This window comes from Macaca thibetana, chromosome 3 (assembly GCF_024542745.1).
Source record: "Macaca thibetana thibetana isolate TM-01 chromosome 3, ASM2454274v1, whole genome shotgun sequence".
Classification (NCBI taxonomy): domain Eukaryota; kingdom Metazoa; phylum Chordata; class Mammalia; order Primates; family Cercopithecidae; genus Macaca; species Macaca thibetana.
The window spans coordinates 105,729,108-105,750,898 of record NC_065580.1 but is presented as its reverse complement, the minus strand read 5'-3'; the positions used below and the strand labels follow the sequence as shown (position 1 = coordinate 105,750,898).

The 21,791-nt window shown below is 38.8% G+C and overlaps 1 long non-coding RNA gene across 1 annotated transcript in view; it reads right to left on the bottom strand.

Moving 5' to 3' along the window:
- The window catches only part of LOC126951428 (uncharacterized), a 69,593-nt gene extending 48,487 nt beyond the window's left edge, over window positions 1-21,106 (bottom strand). The window contains exon 1 of the long non-coding RNA XR_007724470.1: window positions 21,021-21,106. This is a non-coding gene — a long non-coding RNA (uncharacterized LOC126951428). The remainder of the gene's footprint in view (window positions 1-21,020) is intronic.
- Window positions 21,107-21,791: the final 685 nt, after the last annotated feature.

The following is a 21,791-nucleotide window of genomic DNA, read 5'->3' as shown; positions in this document are numbered from 1 at the left end:
GTGACTGGGCTTTACACTGGAATTTTCTGTGGCAGCCCCTTCGCCCCTATCACCACAGCCTTCCTGCCTGGCAGCTGCAGACAGAATATTCCCAATAGTCAAAGCCCAATAAGACTCAGTTCTCTGAGGCTCTGGGCCTGTCCTGTCTGATTGCTTTAGAGCCAACAAGGAAGGGTTTACTTGGCCGGCTAGGGAGGAATTTTTACAATTAAAAAAAAAAAAAGTTGTCAGTGACAAAGCCTTCAGAATTCTGGAGGATTCCTAAGGGTAGCTAATTGGAAAAACCATTTGCCCCTTTTAATGACTCCCTCCCTCCCCTTTCCCAGCCCCCAGCCTTATCCGAGAGCAGCCACCCTATCTGTAAATGGCGACCATGGAAAATGTACCCTGGCGACTTGGTGTGAAAGATAGGCAAGGCTCCTAAAAAATCTTCTCGGAGGCTTATCACCTTCTTCTGGCTCCACAGCGGGCTCGGGCTCTGGGGCTGGAGGAAACTGCCTGTCTGTGAGCCTAGACAGGGTCTCATCAACAACTGATAAGGCCCTCTGTGAACAAGCAGGCTCTGTGGGGCTTACTCTCCTCTCGAATGCCAGAGACATTTGTAGGAAAATCTACAGGGTCCAGCGACCTCCGAGAAGGAGGCCAGGGAAGCCTGCAGTGTCAGACGTGACGCAGGGCCGCCCTGCCCCCACCTGGGAAGGGAGGAATACCTGGAGGTCACGCCACAGGCCAGGGCACAAATGTCTGATGGCCAGCTGGACCATCCAGGCACTGACAATGCTGGTTTACCAGATGAATTAATCCCAAAATAAACTCCAATCTACTCAGACACAAAATAATCAAAAGCTCCTATCATCAGAATTTCTACAATGACAATGGATATTAAAATGATGCCCCTCATACTACAAGATCTTGAGGCTCCTTCTAAATCAAACCAGTTACTTCAACAAAAGGCACAGCACTGGGAAGGAAGAAATCAGATTTCATACTTCAGTTCTGCCCTCTGAATATCCATGTAGCATTAGATAAATCAGTTTACCAGGAAACTGCAAATAAAAATATTTGCCCAGTCTGGATCTCATTATGTGAAAGAGATCTATAAATAAATGGTAGAATGCCGTATAAATAAAATATTCTTCTGTTAAAAAAATACAATTATTTAGACCATTTTGTGGCCAGTGCACCTGTACACTCTCATTCTTTGAAAATTGCTAATTCCATACTATGCAACCATAAAATGAGCTCATGTCCTTTGTAGGGACATTGATGAAGCTGGAAACCATCATTCTGAGCAAACTATCGCAAGGACAGAAAACCAAACACTGCATGTTCTCACTCATAGGTGGGAACTGAACAATAAGAACACTTGGACACAGAGTGGGGAACATCGCACACCGGGGCCTGTCGTGGGGTGTGGGGAGGGGGATAGCATTAGGAGATATACCTAATGTAAATGACGAGTTAATGGGTGCAACACACCAACATGGCACCTGTATACATATGTAACAAACCTGCACGTTGTGCACATGTACCCTAGAACTTAAAGTATAATAATAATAAAAATAAATAAATAAATTCAAAGAAAACTGCTAATTCCAATTTAGCATGGTGAATTCAGTGGGGAAAATGTGCACTGAGTTCCTGTGCACTGTGAGGACACAAAGAAAAGATAAGCTCTCATACAAAGAACTGTGATGTCAGGCAGAGACATGTGCCATAATACAGGTACAAACATATGCTAATGGGGAAACCTGGCAGGAAGACTGCTGAAAAAGTCTTGTGGAAAAAGTATGATCTGAGCAGATGTGAATGAAGGGATGGCTTTGACCAGGCATGAGCAAAACCACAGCACAGGGCAGGACACTGAGGCAGGCAGTGGTCGGGTTGGGCTGCGCAGAAAGATGTAGGGAAGATAATGAAGGGTGGTAGGCAGGGACCAGGCGGATGGGCTCTGAATGCCAGGCTGAAGATCTTGGATTATATTAGGTAGCGTGGAGAGCATGAGACATAGGACAGACTGGAGGTGGGAAAACCAGCCTCAGGGAACCAGGTGGAAAGTGGCAGTGCGAGTAGACAGAGGGGATGCTCAGAAGCAGCTTGGGCTGTGAGTTAAATCTCTGATAACCCAGATAGGCACCATTCTCCTTCCTTTCTAATAAATAGGAGGTTACTCTACTCAGCATGCATTTCTTTGCCTGGGAAGTTCCTCAGCCTCATTGTCTGTCTTGGGCCACTTTACTATTTCAGGTGAAGCTGATTTCCTATTCTGGTTCTACATCAAGATATCACACTGGGAGAGAGGGGGAAATGGTTAAAGAATGTAAAAAGAAAAGGAGAGTAAAACAGGCAAATGATTTTTAAAAAATAAGATTTGTATTCCTACAGAAGGAAATAAGTTTACTGTACAAAATTTAGAAATCATAATTAAAGTATAAGACATGAAAATCACATGTATCCAGACATATCTACTATTAATACTTTAATGGATAGCCTTCCAGTATTTTTTCTGTGTGTATATGTCATAATATATATTTCTGTGTGCATATAGTTAAAAAAATAGGTCAGCGACTGTTATAGTACTACTTATGTGATCACTGCCTGGTGCATGGCACATACTGAAACTTAACAAATATTTATTAAAGTAATTGATTACATGAATAACTGAAGACATTGTTTTATAAACTAATTTTTCACTTAATTAAATTGTATATTATGGACACCTTTCCCTTTTTAAAATAGTCTTTTAATGGCTACATGATACTCCATGTCTGCATTTACCATGCTTTAATTACCCAAGCACCATATGGTTGGGCACTTATTTTAAACAACACTGTGTTAAAAATTCTTACAGTTAAAGATGAACATTTATAATAATTTTCTTAGAAAAAAATAATAAGGGGAGATTTGCTATAGCAAAGGGTGTGCACATTTTCAAGACTTTTGATATTTGGTGCTAGCTTTTGATATTTTACCCTTGCTGATTTGCCCATTAAACACATGTATCATGCTGCTTCCCACGTGCAGTAGATGTAGACTTCTTTCTCTGACATAATAGACTGACAGACGGCAGATGTTATTTTTCCCTTCATCTTTGTCCATTTGATGGGTTATAAAAAAGTATATCATTTTAATTTTCACTTATTTGGTTACTGTGATCTTGAATTTAGTTATACTTTAGTTATACTTTGGAGAGGGGTAGATTTGTTTGCTGTCTTATTCAGTTCAAGCTGCTATAACAAATATACCATAGACTAGGTGGTTTGAACAATAGACATTTATTTCTCACAGTTCTGGGGACTGGGAAGTCCAAGATCAAGGTGCCAGCAGACCTGAAGTCTCGTGAGGACCATTTCCTGTCTGCAGGTGGCTGTCTTCTTGCTGTGTCTTCACGTGGTAGAGGGCAGAGAGAGAAGAGCAAGCTCTTTCATGTCCCTTCTTACAAGAGCACTAATTCCAGATGAGGGCTCCACCCTTAGGACCTAATTACCTCTGAAAGGCCTCATGTCCAAATGCCATTACATTGGGAATTAGGATGTCAACATACGAATTTTGGGGACACAGATATTCAGTCCATAGCATTTGCTTGTATCTTTTAATTATCTTTCTATGTTTTTATTTATTTGTAAAGAATTATGTACATTAAGAATATTAACCCTTCTTCAAAAATACGCGTAAATGCTTTTTTTCCAGTTTGTCATTTTGTTTGTAGGTTGTTGTTTGTTTCTTTGCTATAGAGTTTTAAATTTTTACATTCGTGCATTGAATTCATTGATCTTTCCTTTATGATTTCTGTCTGTGACATCATGCTTCAAAAGGCCTTCCCCACCCTAAGATTCAGTGTGTGCAGCAACTTCATAGGGTATAACCATGGCAAATAAAGAGAATTAACAATGTAATGCAAAAAACTTAAGACTAGATATCAAACAATTCAGATATTAAAAGTATCTCCATCATACCCACCATGGGGAACTTCTGGGAGACTGCTTTCTCTTCTACTTTCAACCTCCAGCCACTCTTCTGGGCTGTCTCCCTCCACTTTGCCATCCTACTCCTCTCTTTCCTATCCAGGACCAGCTCTTTTCCTTCTAGGGATTGCCCTGGGAACCCAAGCTTCAGCTTGTGAGGCAGAGCAGTTCATTACCCTCTGCTTTACTCGGCCTTTGGGTCATGCTCTTTGGGATCTTTCTTCACTAAGGTGATCTCATAAGTCACTGCACAAGACAATGAGAGATATCCCCCCACAAATTCTTCTGCCAATTTTGAAATTAACCTTTGTTTCCCAAACGCACAGTCAGATGTATTTTCTGGTGCTTATTTGATGAGCCAACAGATGGTCCTGTGGGCACAACTGTGCCTTGGATTTAACTTGGAAATCAACTTTTCAGAAACACATTTGGCCAACTTTGTACTTTTTCCAGTGAGGGTAGTAAGAACTAAAGAGTATTGATTTGTACATCAACACCTATTTCCAAAGGAGGCAGAGGAAGGCTGTGGAGGTAATTCAGACATTTCTGCAAGTGGAGGAGGTGGGGAGTAGAGAGCTGATTGTATCAGTTTTTGTTTGTTTGTTTATTTGTTTTTCTGAACTGGTCTTGTCACCTCAGCAAAAGTTGACAGTTTCCTCTCAGGGGCCCTTTATGTCATCACCAATCCACCCCTGCCTCCATTAGAAAAACGTTAGCAGGACTCCAAAATGCTGTGCAGACATGACCTCACAGGCTCTCAGATATAGGGCCTCATTTTTGGTTCGATGATTTTTTTTTTTCCTTTCTTGTCTTGCCACATGAGAAAGCTGCTTTTAGAATGCATGGGGCAGAACTGTCTGCTACTTCTTATTAGTGTAGCTTCTAAGAGACCTGAGAAAACATGATTACAGCCCATTGTTCAAACAAAGAAAAACAGGGATCTAAAAACAGTAAAAACAGTGGTTTGGACCATGTTAACTGCCTTTTAAAAAACACATGCCAATAGAGGGTGAATAAAATCAATCAGTAAGATGGCTGCTAAAAATGTTTTAAATGAAAAATGCCTAACTATATACACCCCATGTCTTCCTAGCTTTTTAAATTGAGCATTTTCCTGCCTTTGGTTCCATAGTTAATGCCATTCCCCAGCTATGCCTTTGCAATTAGGAAGGAAAGAAGTGTGGGATTAGTTGAGGCCAATGTAGAAGGCAGGATTATTGTAGATGATAAATCAGAGGTCTATGAGTTTTTCCTACATTTTGCAGTACTCTTTCTTGGGAGAAAAACACACATTTTTCTGCAATTTGTTTATCAGTTTTTCTTTTGAAAATAAATGATTTGACATTTAAGAATTGCAAAAGAATTCCTATGGGAAGAACCACAGACTAGAAATAGATAATGTTGGATGAAGAACTCTGCAAGATGCTATAAAAAATAGTGTGATAGGATACATAAGGATTTGCTAATTGGACTGGGAATTTGTGAGAGAGAGGAGTTGATAACTCTGAAGTGATTTGGAAAAGAATATCATGTCAGCATTATAATAAAATGAAAAAAATGGGTCAACATAAAATGATTTTGAAGACCTTCAGTTTTGCATATACTTAAGTGGATGCTATTTTTTGACAAAAATTGCTATTATTTTACTTTAATAAATATTTATAAATTACCTCAAAAGTCCTTTATCAAGTGTCTGGAGTGAGTGTACAATGTGAGTATTTAATTCTGGCATATTCACATATAAGAGTGTGTAGGAGGAGGTGTACATGATAAGGCAAACAGCAGTGTGTCTTCATTCAAAATAAATGCCTTAGATTTTGGCTGGATTTTACAACAAAACCTAATACTTTAAAAATATACTAGAAGTGGACTTCTGGCACAAAATGATGCTGGCTTATAGCACTGCATTTGGTATCTTCTAACTTCACAATAAATGGGCATACAAAAAAAGAGATAAAATGTAGGATGATACCGTATTTACTTTATTTTGTACCACCACTGACTCAGAGATTCCAGTTTTACCACCCAGAACACTGGGCATAAGTCTTTCCTTCAATGACCAAACACAACTGAACTACTGTTCCCATCTGCCTATAAACTTCTCTGATCTAATGACATCTTCTTACAGTCAAAGAGCAAATGCCAGGTAGAAAACTTTCATTTTAGCATTGTACATGGGATTAGTAACCACCAAGAGAAACTTATTTTAGCTATGTGCAGACATAGGAAGAAAGTTGATAGCCATGGGAATTATGCTTGTTCATGGATTCCATCACTATCAGACAGGTGGACATCAGATGTAGGAATAGGTGCCATCTTAATAGAAAGACACATTAGTTGAAAGCCTGGGTATTAGATTGGAAACTGTGCAAATCAGTTAGCCTGCAGCTACAGATCTGAAAGGTGAATACAACCATTACATAAGTAGAGTCAAAGAAGGGCCAAAGGTAATTCACGTACCCAATATCTGGAAAAATTTCACCTTTCTTACCCCTCTTATTCATTAAACAAATGTCCACTGAACCTCTATTGCCTGCAAGACCTTGATCTAAACAATGACTGAGTAAAGAGAAGAAAATGAAAATAAGTTAATTTTAGGTAATTTAAAAAAAGGAAAAATAACAATGTAACACTCAGAAGAAAAGTATAAGATTAGGAAATATTTACTGCAAGATTTAGAAAACAATTTCAGAGAACTAATTGGTATATTAAGAAGAGTGCAAATAGAAATAACCTCAATAAATAGCGGCAAATTATTCTGAAAATAAGAGAATAAGATGAGATTAAAAGGTAACAAAATAAGAACTGACTACAGAGAAAAAACATACAATGAAAATTGAAAATCAGTAGACATACAGACTGCCAGTAGGAATTGGCAAATCATTATGATTTACAAAGGAGATACCTGAATTGTACATAACCAGAAATGCTACACAAAGCAATAATCAAATATATCATCTAATACAACTTTTCTGAGCAGAAGAAAGACCTGGAGATTTGATGAACTCACTACATTCCAGATAAAAATTATTGAAAATTGACTCACACTTGTAAACCTCTTGGCAAAACACTTGAATTGCAAAAATAAAGAAAATATTCTCATTTGCAGGAGGGAAAACCAGTTTCCTATGATGGAACAAGAACCAGGTTAGCCTCAGACATCTCTATATGTTGAATTTGCATCTCTATATGCTAGATGTCAGTGAAGCTACATCTACATTTTAAAAAAGGTGTTGTCTTTGACACTGTGGTTCAAGGTTGTTTTTTTCAGAAAACAGAGGCAAGTATTCAAACTATCATGAGAATAAGATGTGGCCAAAATTAAATGTGGTTCTATCTCTCATAACAAGTCTTAGAATGATGCATCACATCAACTGTCTGTGAACAAATGTATTTTGTTGGCATGGGAACAAAAGAATTAGTCTGAATTTTGTAAATAAACTTTGGTTATTAAAATTACTCAAAACAAACCAGAATCATAACCGTTAAACATGAAAAGTCAATAGAAGTTTTTGAATTAGAAAAAAATGTGTTATAACCTAAGAATTTTATACCTAGCTAAGTTGGCTTTCATGTATGACCAACAAAGATAAATTTTCAGGAGTCAAGGGTTCAAAATATTATATGACATATATTTTTAAAGAATAATTGGTTGAAGACATACTACAACCATTTAAGAGTTGAAAGAAAATTAGGTGATTAAGTATTTAAATGTGATAGCATAACAGTTAATATAGAGATGCCCAAGCAGAGGAAATAAAACAATAAAGACAAGAACTGAAATCAATGAAATTGAAAAGAAGAAAACAATAGAGAATATTAATAAAGCCAAAAGTTGGTTCTTTGAAATATTGATTATATTGGAAAATCTATAGACAGACTGACAAAGAAAAAAAGAGAAATTACCACCATCAGAAATGAAAGAGGGAGTAACAATACAAACATCATAGATGTTAAAGAAATAATACGGGAATACTGCAACAACCCTAAGAATAAAAATTCAGCAACTTAGATAAAATGGCCTAATTCCTTGAAAGCCACAAACTGCCAAAACTCACCCACAAAGAGATAGATAATATGACTAGTACTATATGTAGCAATGAAATTGGGTAGTTTAAACCCTTCCTCAAATGAAAGCTCCAGGCTTACGTAATTTCACTGGTAAATTCTAACATTTAAAGAAGTAATAGTAGCAATTCTACACATTTTTTTTTCCACAAAATAGAAGAGAATAAAAACCTTCCCAAGTCACTTCATGCAGCCAGCAGTAACCTGATACCAAACCAGACAAAGATAATACAAAAAATAAAAAAAGAAAACTAAGGACAAGTATCCCTAATGAATATAGGCAAAAAAAGCCTTCAACAAAGCACTCTCGAATCAATTCCAGCAATTTATTAAGTGACTGATACATTACCAGTAGGATTTTTTTCTTGTATGTTCCTCCAATGAAACAAGTGAGTTTTATTTTAGAAATACAAAGGTAGTTTAACATTCAAAAATCAATCAATGTACTCTACCATACAAACCTACTAAAGAATGAAAATTACATGATCATACATAAACTGCTGTGGAAAAGGCATTTGATAAAATTAAACACAAAAAAATCCTAAGACTAATAAAGTTTAGTAAGATCACAGGATAAAAGGTTAACATACACAAATCAGTTGTATTTCCATATATTAGCAATCAACAATTGGGAACTGAAAAAAAAAATTAAATGTCATTTAAATAGCTCAAATAAAAGAGAAATACTTAGGTATAAAACTAACAAAACATGTGCAAGATCTGTATATTGAAAACTACCAAATCCTTCTGAAATATCGAGGAAGACCTATGTAAATGGAGACACTTACCATATTCATGAATTGGAACACTCAGCACAGTCAAGATGCCCATTCTCTCCAAATAATCTGTAAGTTTAGCTCCATTGCAATCAAAACCTCTGGGAGATTTTTGTAGATATAGATGGGCTGACTCTAAAACTCACACAGAAATGCAAATCAACTAGAAAAACTAAAACAATTTTGAAAAAGAAGAAGAAAGTTGGAGGACTCACACAGAAAATAGACTCTCATAAATATGGTCAATGTATTTATTTTTATTTTTTGAGATGGGGTCTCACTCTGTCACCCAGACTGGAATGCAGCGGCACAATCTCGACTCACTGCAACCTCCACCTCCTGGGTTTAAGCAATTCTCCCACAATTTACACAGATTTATACATGTGTTAAAATTTATAGATTGTCTCCAAAAAAGGTTAATTTTATGGTACTATTAATTTTATTAAATGTTAAAAATTAAAACACTAGCAGGTACTATACAAATGAATTAATAAATAAAATTTATCCATAGTGTTCTAAGTTTAGAATGAAGGCCTGTTTCAATGTTAGGATATCTCTAAGTGTGATCTATTTACATTAATGTAAAAATAAAACATGCTTAAAATATATGATAAAATGTAAAACCCATTCTGCATAAAATTCTTAATAAATATAATCACTCTTAAAAATAGTAATAAATTTATTCAAAGATACAAGGAATATCCACTTAAAATCAGCAACAAATATTTTATATAGCAATGAACAAGAGTCATGTCTCTCCAAGTTAGAAATAAGATGATAGAGCCTGCATGACAGAGTGAGACCCTGTCTCAAAAAAGAAAAGAAAGAAAGAAAGAAAGAAAGAAAGAAAGAAAGAAAGAAAGAAAGAAAGAAAGAAAGAAAGAAAGAAAGAAAGAAAGAAAGAAAGAAAGAAAGAAAGAAAGAAAGAAAAAGGAGGGAGGGAGGGAGGGAGGCAGGGAGGCAGGGAGGGAGGGAAGGAAGGAAGGAAAAGAAAGAAAAAGAGAAAGAAAGAGAGAGAAAGAAAGAAAGAAGGAAAGAAAGAAAGAAAAAGAAAGAAAGAAAGAGAGAGAGAGAAAGAAAGAAAGAAAGAAAGAAAGAAAGAAAGAAAGAAAGAAAGAAAGAAAGAAAGAAAGAAAGAAAGAAAGAAAGAAAGAAAGAAAGAGAAAGAGAAAGAAAAGAAAAGAAGGAAGGAAGGAAGGAAGGGAGGGAGTGGGGGAGGGAGATAGGTTTGTTGTTACTAGGATTATTAATATTGTACTCAAAAGCACAGCCTGCCACAGGTTGGGTTTTCTGAAAGCAGATGTCACGGCAGGGCTTGGGGTAGAAGATGTTCATTATGGATCAAAATCTGTGAAGGGCAGGAGTGGGAAGCAGGACTTCTTAAAGAAAGAGGTTAGACTGTGACTCAGCCCAGCAAAGCCTTGACCAAGCTGGTGGTAGCTCTGGAGCAAGTGTTCTTTGCCTGGCCTTTCTACCCCATCTTACTTAGAGAGCCGTACAAGCTGCCTAGGAAGGTTTCCTCTGAGTGAGCTGGCCCACCCTGGAGGAGTCCTCACCAGCTGGAGACACTTTACTGACTGCACTCTCTGCAACTGCACAGCATGGGAGTTCTGGGTGGTACCTTTCTTAGTCTGCAACAGGAACCATCCAACTTTTTTAGTATGGAGCCATATAGCAGTTATTTTAGGCTTTGCTGGCCCAGAGACAACATGAAAGATATAAAGAAAGTTCTTCATAAAAACCATTTTGAAATGTGAAAATGATTCATGGGTCATACAAAAAAAGTAGACAGATGGATTTGGACTGTGGCTGATAGTTTACCAATCCCTGATCTACTTATTACACAGCCATTGCAATAAGAAGAAATAGCAATCATAGAAAATGAAAAGAGGAGGAAAAATGATTACTTCTGATAATATAACTGTCTTTCAGAAAAACCTAAGGAATTTATTCAACTATTAAAATTCAGAAATATGGATAACTATAGAATACTGCAATGCCACTAAACCTGAACCTTAATTCATTTAAAGCTAGTGGTTCTCAAATTTTTAATTTTAAATCAATTTTTAAAGTACATCTTCTGGGAAGATTTTCAAATGCAGATTCTGGGATCCCACCTCAGATTTTCTTTTTCTTTTCTTTTCTTTTTTTTTTTTTTAATTATATTTTAAGTTCTAGGGTACATGTGCACAACATGCAGGTTTGTTACACATGTATACACGTGCCATGTTAGTGTGCTGCACCCATTAACTCATCATTTACATTAGGTGTATCTCCTAATGCTATCCCTCCCCCATCCCCCCACCCCACGACAGGCCCCAGTGTGTGATGTTCCCCACCCTGTGTCCAAGTGTTCTCATTGTTCAATTCCCACCTATGAGTGAGAACATGCGGTGCTTGGTTTTCTGTCCTTGTGATAGTTTGCTCAGAATGATGGTTTCCAGCTTCATCAATGTCCCTACAAAGGACATGACCTCATCCTTTTTTATGGCTGCATAGTATTCCATGGTGTATATGTGCTACATTTTCTTAATCCAGTCTGTCATTGATGGACATTTGGGATGGTTCCAAGTCTTTGTTATTGTGGATAGTGCCTCAATAAACATACATGTGCATGTGTCTTTATAGCAGCATGATTTATAATCCTTTGGGTATATACCCAGTAATGGGATGGCTGGGTCAAACGGTATATCTAGTTTTAGATCCTTGAGGAATTGCCACACTGTCTTCCACAATGGTTGAACTAGTTTACAGTCCCACCAACAGTGTAAAAGTGTTCCTATTTCTCCACATCCTCTCCAGCACCTGTTGTTTCCTGACTTTTTAATGATCGCCATTCTAACTGGTGTGAGTTGGTATCTCATTGTGGTTTTGATTTGCATTTCTCTGATAGCCAGTGATGATGAGCGTTTTTTCATGTGTCTGTTGGCTGCACAAATGTCTTCTTTTGAGAAGTGTTGGGGTCCGTGTGTTTTCTAAACAAAGGAATGAACACACAAGACAACACAGGATGAGACAAACATGGCGGCCACCCCAAACAGCACGCTCTGCTTTATTTTATACAGTCTTTTGTGGAATGTTGCCAAGTCACAAGACACATTGTTGTTTTTCTGACCTTTCCCTGACTTTCTGGATTTTCAAGATGTTTACACATAAACCAGCCCCCAGGGTCTGCTGTTTGCAGCTGGCTCCTTTGTCCTCCCTGTTTGCAGGGAAGGAATGCCCTGCTTCACTTGCGAGAGCAGGACTTATCGGGAACGTCTCGTTTGCGAGCATGTAGTCCTCTACAGAGAAGTGTCTGTTCATATCCTTTACCCACTTTTCTATGGGGTTGTTTGATTTTTTCTTATAAATTTGTTTAAGTTCTTTGTAGATTCTGGATATTAGCACTTTTTCAGATGGGTAGATTGTAAAATTTTTCTCCCATTCTGTAGGTTGCCTGTTCACTCTGATGGTAGTTTCTTTTGTTGTGCAGAAGCTCTTTAGTTTAATTAGATCCCATTTGTGAATTTTGGCTTTTGTTGCCATTGCTTTTGGTGTTTTAGTCATGAAGCCCTTGTCCATGCCTATGTCCTGAATGGTATTACCTAAGTTTTCTTCTAGGGTTTTTATGGTTTTAGGTCTAACATTTAAGTCTTTAATCCATCTTGAATTAATTTTTGTATAAGGTATAAGGAAGCGATCCAGTTTCAGCTTTCTACATATGGCTAGCCAGTTTAAATAGGGAATTTTTTCCCTACTTCTTGTTTTTGTCAGGTTTGTCAAAGATCATATGGTTAAACAAATGGAAGCACATTCCATGCTTATGGGTAGGAAGAATCCAGATCGTGAAAATGGCCATACTGCCCAAGGTAATTTATAGATTCAGTGCCATCCCCATCAAGCTACCAATGACTTTCTTCACAGAATTGGAAAAAACTACTTTAAAGTTCATATTGGAACCAAAAAAGAGACTGCATGGCCAAGACAATCCTAAGCCAAAAGAACAAAGCTGGAGGCATCACGCTACCTAACTTTAAACTATACTAAAGGCTACAGTAACCAAAACAGCATGGTACTGGTACCAAAACAGAGATATAGACCAATGGAACAGAACAGAGCCCTCAGAAATAATACCACACATCCACCCCAGATTTTCTAATTCAAGAGTTGTGTGCTAGAGGTCCCAAGAATCTGCATTTAAAAACAAGCCCCAGTTGATCCTAACATCAGTGGTCCATAATTTAAGAAGTTCTGTTTTAATTCTTTATAGTAATCTTCTCTAAATGGGTGTTTCTTAAACTTTGGGAATTTTAAATACCTGTAAGAATTATATAAAAGTTATGAATCTTCCCAAATTTACCCATTTATCAAGGGAAACAAATCTTCTTACTGCAATGTAATCTTTACAGGATAGGTATTAGCATAGCTTCACTTGAATAGAGGACTTAGGCTAAATAGAAATAATGAATTATATTTGCTCAAATTTTGAAAATCAGTTGGGAGAAACTGGGGTGGAAACAGTAAAATAAAATAGAGAATTAATGCCCAGTGGTTGAGTTCAAGTCTTTTTGTGTAGACAAGTTTGGGTTTTCTGGAGGCAGCTTCCCCAATCTTTTCTCCTCAACACCACCGCCATGCCACCATAATTCATAACCACATTCATATCTCCATCCCGTCTTATGCCTTGCAAATACTTTCCCAGGATTATTTGCATTTTAAAAGCTGGAAAAAGCTAATGAACTACTGAAAAGGATTAAATTCCAATGGTAGAGCTTGAAAGAGAGAGATGGGTGCATATCTCACAGGCAAGGGCACCATGTCAATGCTTTTTAAATTCCAGCATACAGGTGGGTCTACATTCTCCCTGTTCTACCTATTTTTAAGGCCAAGCATGATCCAGTTTGCAAAATTTTTTTCCTTGAACTAAATGGAATCCCATTTGAAACTGCAATGATCCAGCTCATGGATGTTGACTTCCAATGAGATAATGCATGTAGAGCAGAAAATGTGATTTTAAGTAGTTAGGACATATTCAATAAATGTTAGGTGCTATTATTGTGGATGTTGTGGATTCAACTGAACATCAGTTCAGCAGCCTACATTTAGATGTAGATCATATTCTTGGTGGTTACCCAATTTTGATGTAGACAGGTATTCTGATGTTAGGGCACAGAATTCATACTCCAGTGGACTTGTGGTCTAGAAGGGGAGAGGGCCAGTAAACACATAGGAGCTGGGCAGTGACAGGTGCTCTACTGGGGGGTTATTCTACTGACAGGGTGGCCCAAGGAGAGAATGGACAACTCAGCCTACAAGGAGTCATGGGGGAATTTGTCATCAGAATAATAGAGCTGGTTTTCTGACATAATACAGAGTTATATTTAATTGTCAAATAAATTATACAATAATTTATTACTTTTAAGGAGCAAAGAGGTGAAGATCAATTTTAAATTGTCCAGTCAAAGAAGGCCTTGGTGAAACACACAAGCACTGTGTTTTCCAAGTTTGGAGATTTTATAAAGGACTGACACTTCAAATAAAATCAAGGCATAACCATCAGCTTGACAAATTTTAATCATGCCAAGTAAGGGTTAAAAAGAAAAAAAACCAACTATAACTTACTTCCACTACTTTAGTGAAAATAAATTACATTTTAATTCTAAAAGTATAATGTTAGAATAAAAGGGAGTCTAGTAAATTGACTAGATTAAGCTTTTTGAATAATTCATCATGTTTTTCTCACATTTCCCCAGACAAGAAAACCTCCTTGGGAGTTGGCACAGGCTTTGAGCCACCACCTGGGAAGGCTGGTCAGTGATGCAACAAGAGGGGCAAGGGTTGCATTCTGAGTTCTGGGCTCCAGCCCTGGCTCTTCACCTTGTGTCTGTATGGCTTTGGACAATGACACTGAATTCTTTCTTGGTCTAGGTGCATTTATCTTTCCCCACAGCTACCTCTTAAAGCTGTAGGGAGGTGCAGAAGAGATTATACAAGTGAAACTGTGTTGTTAACTGCTATTTTAATTCAACGGATGATTAAGAAGAGGTAGCATGTTGCTAAGTCTGAATAGGTAGCTCATATTTGGACAGCCCAAGGGGAGACTGGAGTATAGTTCAGCTTGAACTCTATGTACCTGGGGGCATGTTTGAGCGGTGGGCAGGTGCTCCAGGGCAAGGAGTAAGTGACAAATACAACTGGAAATTTTCATTGGGGGCAGAAAGTCAGGGGAAAGGCTTTGGACTTTATCCTAAAAATAATGGGAAACATTGAAATGATGGGAAGATTGGGGAGAGTAAAATGACAAAAAGAGAGTTTTAATGTCAGTATAATGTATTTTTAAATATGTAAAGGGACATTTGGATTTTTTACGATTATTACTTGGGACTGTGTTCACATAATCTCACAGTTGACTGAACACTCCCCTTTGACCTCTCCCTCCTTGGGGACCAACTCAGGTTTAATTGAAGCTTTTGTCTCTATCTCTGCCTTTGACAGCTGGGAGAGTAGCAGGGGTTTGGCTAATTAGCATTTAACTGTTCGCTAATGTTCCCATGGTTTTGTCAATCACAATCTAGTTTAAAATGGATTCAGACTTTTCAAAATCTTGAAAAAGGATGCTGTGTTAGAGCTGATTCCATTTTTTGAAAGGATTAAGGCAAGAATCAAATCCACCTTTATAATCTTTTCAGTCACATCTCCCAACAAAATGATATTTCGAATTGGAAATATGCTGCAATCATCTTTAGATGCAGGGGCTATGGAAGGAGAGTTAAAAATGAGCTGAAAAGTCTCCATCCATGGAGACCTGAGATCTTAGATCTTCATTTAAAGTAACCCACCAGGGACATGCTCCTCTTTGCTTCCCAGGTGGCTTTAGAGACATGAGGAGATAAACCTCAATATGCTAGAGTAAGCCCCTGAAGTTTGCTATTAATAAAAGATACCGTTGAACATGATTGCCTACTTTTATTCATTCAGGCAGTTAGTCATTCAATGAATATTTACTTTTTTGGTGTCAAGCAGTGAACTAACGCTGAGAATAGAGATGGAAAGATCTTGCCTCTAAGGAAGCTGATGTTTTATTACCTACTGGGCACAATGTCCAATATTTGGGTGATAGGTACATGAAACCCAGTCCCCACCATTATGCATGTAATACCCATGTAACAAAAAAGCACATGTATCCCCTGAATCTAAAAGTTTAAAAAAGAAGAAGCTGGCCAGGCATGGTGGCTAATGCCTGTAATCCTAACACTTTGGGAGGCCAAGGTGGGGGGATCACTTGAGGTCAGGAGTTCGAAGCCAGCCTGGTCAACATGGTGAAACCCCATCTCTACTAAAAATACAAAAATTAGCTGGACATGGTTGCGGATGCCCATAATCCCAGCTACTTGGGAAGCTGAGGCAGGAGAATTGCTTGAACCTGGGAGGCGGAGTTTGCAGTGAGCTGAGATCAAGCCGCTGCACTCCAGCCTGGGTGACAGAGCAAGACTCCATCTCAAACAAAACAAATCAAAACAAAACAAAAAAACAAAAGAAGGAGCTGACATTTTAGAGGGGAGATAGGCATCTAAACAATTACCATACTGTGCAACATAATGTACGTGCCTTATGCAATGCAACGTCTTAATAAGGTTCAGCATGGGGCAACAAGAGCACAGTAGAAAGATGTGTCCTGAGACAGCTGTTTAGCAAAGACTGCAAAAAGGAGGTAGTACTTTGACTGGGTCATGAAGGATGACTGGGAGTTTCCCAGATGAAAAGTAGAGGCAGAGAATTCTAGGCAGAGGGAACAGCATTTTCAAAAGCCTAAAACAAAATGGAAGCCCACACGTATTTTATACATCATGTTCAGGAATTTAGATTTGTATTATAATAGAGCAATATGTCAAATCATGCCACTTAACTAGATGTGTGATATTAAATTAATTACCTGAGCTTTCTGAAACTTAGGATTCTCATCTGAAATAAGGGCAACCAAACATCAAAGTGCTAGCATGCTGTCTGACATAGAGAAGGTGCTTGAGTCCTATGGCTTATAAAAGTAGCTTAAACAAAATAGGCATTTATAGCTCTTCCACACAAAACAGTACAGAAGCAGGGAGGCCAGAGCCGATATGGCAGCACAGAAGACCTCAGGGACCCTGTCTCCATTATTCTAGACTATGGATGCTCTCTTCAGGATATCTTCATATCCAAAGTGGTTATTAGAGCCCTCTAGCAGCAAGAAGAAAGGGCACAGGAGAGAACTTATCAACTAGAGCAACTATAAGCTCTTAGCAGCCTTTCTGGAACCTCCCTCCCACCACTACCATGCTTTAACCCTTCCATCTCATCATATCAGCTTTTGCATGGGCATACTTTGCTTCAGGAAGCCTGGGGTATAGAGTCTTTTAGGGGGGCACATTTCCATACCAAAACAAACCAGGGCTTTGCCGTTAAGATAAAAGGAGAGCATGAACATTGGGGGACCACTTAAAGTCACTGCCATAGTGCTCAACAAATGTTGGTTTTATTTAATCCCTTGGCAAGTCAGCACAGTTTAAAAGTGAAAAATGAGTTTTGAAGTCAAATCCACCTGGGTTCATACCCCAGATCTGGCGCTCATTCACTATATAAACTTAGGCAAGTCACTTTTAGCTCTCTGAGCTTCAGGTTTACTATAAAATGAAGGCAAGAATGCTGATCTCCCAAGTCATAGAACACCTGATACATGGATGGTATGTAGTAGAGAAGGGTTCTTTCTAGCCTTCCACCCCTCTCTCCCAACCCAGCAGAAGCCTAGGGCATCAGGCCCAAGTCCAGCTCATCCATCAGTTGTCCTTCATTGTCTGTGGGAGAGCAACACCAGAGTCAGGATCTTATGAATGAACCAAACCAAAGTCAGATGGAGAGTTCCAGTTAGGCATCTGAAGGAGGCAGGCAGAGAAGGATCAAGGTGTAAGTCACGAGGATGCAAACCAGAGAAACAAGATCATAGCAAGAGGGTGTGGGAGACATAATCTAGAGACATTCCCACAACTAGAGGAGCAGGATGTGATGTCCCACGGGGGGAGGGAACTCTGATTTGGAAATACTAATGGGGAATTATTAAGTACTAGATTATGTTAAGTAAAGCTTGGATCCTGTGAGAAATGGACTTGGTCTTAAATAAAATTCTTAGGCATGTGATCTGTCTGGGAGAGGGCTGAAGGACCCAAGCACAAATGCATCTAATAGTGGTATCTAGGGTCTGGTGACCTTTGAAGAAATCTGCAAAAAGTATGGAAAATGAGCAATTTACTTCATGAACATCTTAGTCCCTCGTATTTCACTGTGAGAAACAGAAACTCATACATACTAAGTAATTCAAATAAAATGGAAGTTTATGGAGTAGACACAGCTGGCAAGCTCATGGGCATACAAGATTAGAACAGACATGGATGGGTCTCTGGGAACACAAGGGGCCTGGACATTGTCAGGCGGGATGAAGGCTACTTCTTACTCATTCTGTTTCTCTCTACCCACCTGCTTCCTCTGCTGTTTCTCTTTGCACATTGGCCTTTTCTGATTACTCATAGCTTGTGAGCTATTTCTTAACCCCAACTCTATGCAGCATTCCATTGCCATGGTGATGACTGAAGCTCTGACTCCACAAGTCTCTTAAGTTTAAATGTTCACATCTTACAATATAATTGCCAAGCCTTTAGCTAAATCTTAGAGGTTGAAAATCTTAACTTGGCCAGGCGTGGTGGCTCACGCCTATAGTCCTAGCACTTTGGGAGGCTGAGGTGGGCAGATCACCTGAGATCAGGAGTTCGAGGCCAGCCTGACCAACACGGAGAAACCCCGCCTCTACTAAAAATACAAAATTAGCTGGGCGTGGTGGTGCATGCCTGTAATCCCAGCTACTTGGGAGGCTGAGGAAGGAGAATTGCTTGAACCCAGGAGGTGGAGGTTGCAGTGAGCTGAGATTGCACCATTGCACTCCAGCCTGGGCAACAAGAGTGGAACTCTGTCTCAAAAAAAAAAAAAAAGTAAAGAAAAATTGACTGAGACTGGGTGCAGTGGCTCATGACTGTAATCCCAGCACTTTCGGAGGCCTTGTCTCTAAAAATAAATAAATAAATAAAGGAACTCTTTTGAACTCAGATTAAAGATTGGCTCCCCTGAGTCAGCTTTCCACTCCTCATCTAATCACCTGGGGCTAGAGAATAGAGCAGGGTCTCATAGTTCTGTGGAGAGCCACATTCCTTTTTCTCCTACAGTCCTTATATGTATAAACAGTAAGATCCTATTCCTTTTTCTCCTAAAGTCCTTGTATGTAGAAAGAGTAAGGTCAAGACTTAAAGTTACAGTTGTATAGCTAAGACGTGCCCAATAGCAGCACCACACCCAACCATAATCACAAGGACTATTACCATCACCACCACCCATGGAGTCACCAGTGTGACTCCCTCCATCTCTACAACACTCACAGCACAATCACTATTACAGCAACCACTACTACCATCACCACCACCTCCATCATCATTACCACCATTATCAACATCACCACTTATAATCACCACAATCACTCTCACTACTACCCTGCCCACCACCATCCCCACCACAATCATCTGTCACTATTGTCATCACCAGCACCACTACCACTACTAATACTACTTCCTCCATTTCTGAAATCATCCACACCTCTACCATTGCCACCAACACCCCTACCAACACCATTACCACCACCACCTCCATCATTATCACTACCGCCATCCAACTATCTCTGCTACCATCACCATTATTGCTACTACCAAGATCATCTCCATCACCACTATCATCACCATCACCACCTTCCTCATAACCATCACAAGCCCCCTTTATAATTACCATCATTATCACCACCACCACCACCATCAGTTTCAATTACCTCCATTAGTACCATCACCTCCACTATTTCACCTCACATCCCTCATAATTATCACCACTCTCACCATTACTAACTAACACTATCTTGAACATTATCATCGATACTATTAACACCACCTTTGCCATCACTATCACCATATCTACCACCACCTCCATTATCACTACCTCCATCATCACTGCTATCTCCACCATCATCACTACCACCAGGCATCTCTGCTATCACTACCTATGAAAATGTAGACTGGAAAACAAGATTTCTACTATGGGTAAACTAATCTTGAAGAGAGAGGAGGTGGAAGTCAGATGGGTGCCTGTGAATTTTCTAAGTACATCAGTGTCAATAATTATTTGTAGTTATCTAGTCCTAAAAACTTAGCATCATCTTGTCCTCCATATCCAATCAGTCACTGAGTACCATACATAGTCATTTCTGATTTGCCTACATCACTTCCTACTTCTCTATTTCTGCTGCCACCATCCCTCATTTCACAAACGGATGATCACAATTTTTTCCTAGCTGGCTCTCTGCCTCCAATCTACCTATTCTCAAAGCATTTTTCATGTACTGCCAAATTAATCTTTCTAAAATCTTGATTTCATTGCTTTTTTGCTTTGCTCAAAATCTATTGGCCAAATTTTCCCATCTAGAACGAGAAGCTCTAGATCCAGATTCCTTTGCCAGCCCTATTTCCTGTGACTCTCCTGGAACTTTGGGCTCCTGCTAGGTTGGTGTCCTCATTAGTCTTTCAAACCTAGCATGGTCTCCACACCATGACTCAAACATGTCCTCTATTTGGTCTGTCTTCTACAATCCTCTGTTTCTATACACATTCTACTTCTCAAAGCTTGACTTAAAATGGGGAGATATATGTTAAAGAATCCAAAGCAGCAGATTTGTAGGATGAACAACTCAAGAGATCTAATATACAGTGTGAAGATTATGGTTAATAAAATTGTATTGTATTTGGGACTTTTGTTAAATAAGTAGATTTTAGCTGCTCTTGTCACAGATGTACACACATGCGAGTAACTATGTGAGATGATAAATATATTAATTTGCTTCACTATAAGTGAACATTTTACTATCTAAATGTATTCAATACCGTCATATTGTAAACCTCAAATATAAAATGTATTTAAAAACAAACAAACAAACCTGGGCTTAAATCATACACGTATGAAATTTAAGGGATTCCTCTTAAGCTCATTAGGGAACTCAGCTTCAAGATTACAAAGTCCCCACATTAGACTCTGTATCTCTTGAGTCCTAAGATGATTAAACATCAATAAAGACATAAACCTGTAGCAGCCAAGAGAATGGGAGAATACTCACCAACATACAAGAAGTTTTAATGAATTTTCAGAAGACAGGAAGTAAATGGAGAAGCATTAGTGGCCTGCAGCAGAACAGAAGAAAGAGCAGCCTTGAGAAAGCTGCAGGAATTTGAAAGCAGCAGAACCATGTAACCCCTGGACACAGAGTCAATGCACTCAAGAATGGAAACAAGGAGCAGGGCCAAAAACCAGGGAGAGTGAGAAGACTATCAACAAAACAGTAAACACCTCCACTCTTGCACAAAGCACAGGCCAACAGGCATTTATTCCCAGTCAAAACACATGAGCATTTTTCTCAAAAAAAAAAAAAAAAAAAAAAGGAAAAAGAAAAGAAAAAGAAAAAGAGAATAACCACAGGGTACCTGCTGTGGCCTGAATGTGGCCCTCAAAGTTCATGTGTTGAAAGCTTCATCCCCAATGCATCAATATTAAGAGGTGATTCGGTTAGGAGGTCTTCACCCTCATGAATGGAGTTAAACGGTTACTGTGGGAGTGGTTAGTTATCATGAAGTGGGCTCCCAATAAAAGGATGAGTTCAGCCTCATTTCCTGTTTCTCTCTCCTCTAGGTGCCTCCTTGCCATGAGATGCCTCCAGCCCTGTTAAGATGCAATGAGAAGGACTTCATCAGATGTGGCCCCTCCATCTTGAACTTCTCTACCTCCAGATTCATGAGCCAAATAAACTTCTATGGTATTCTGTTATAGCAGCAAAAAATATTCTAAGACAATACCTAAGGTGAACTAAGGCAGCTCCTGTAGGTGTTAGCAC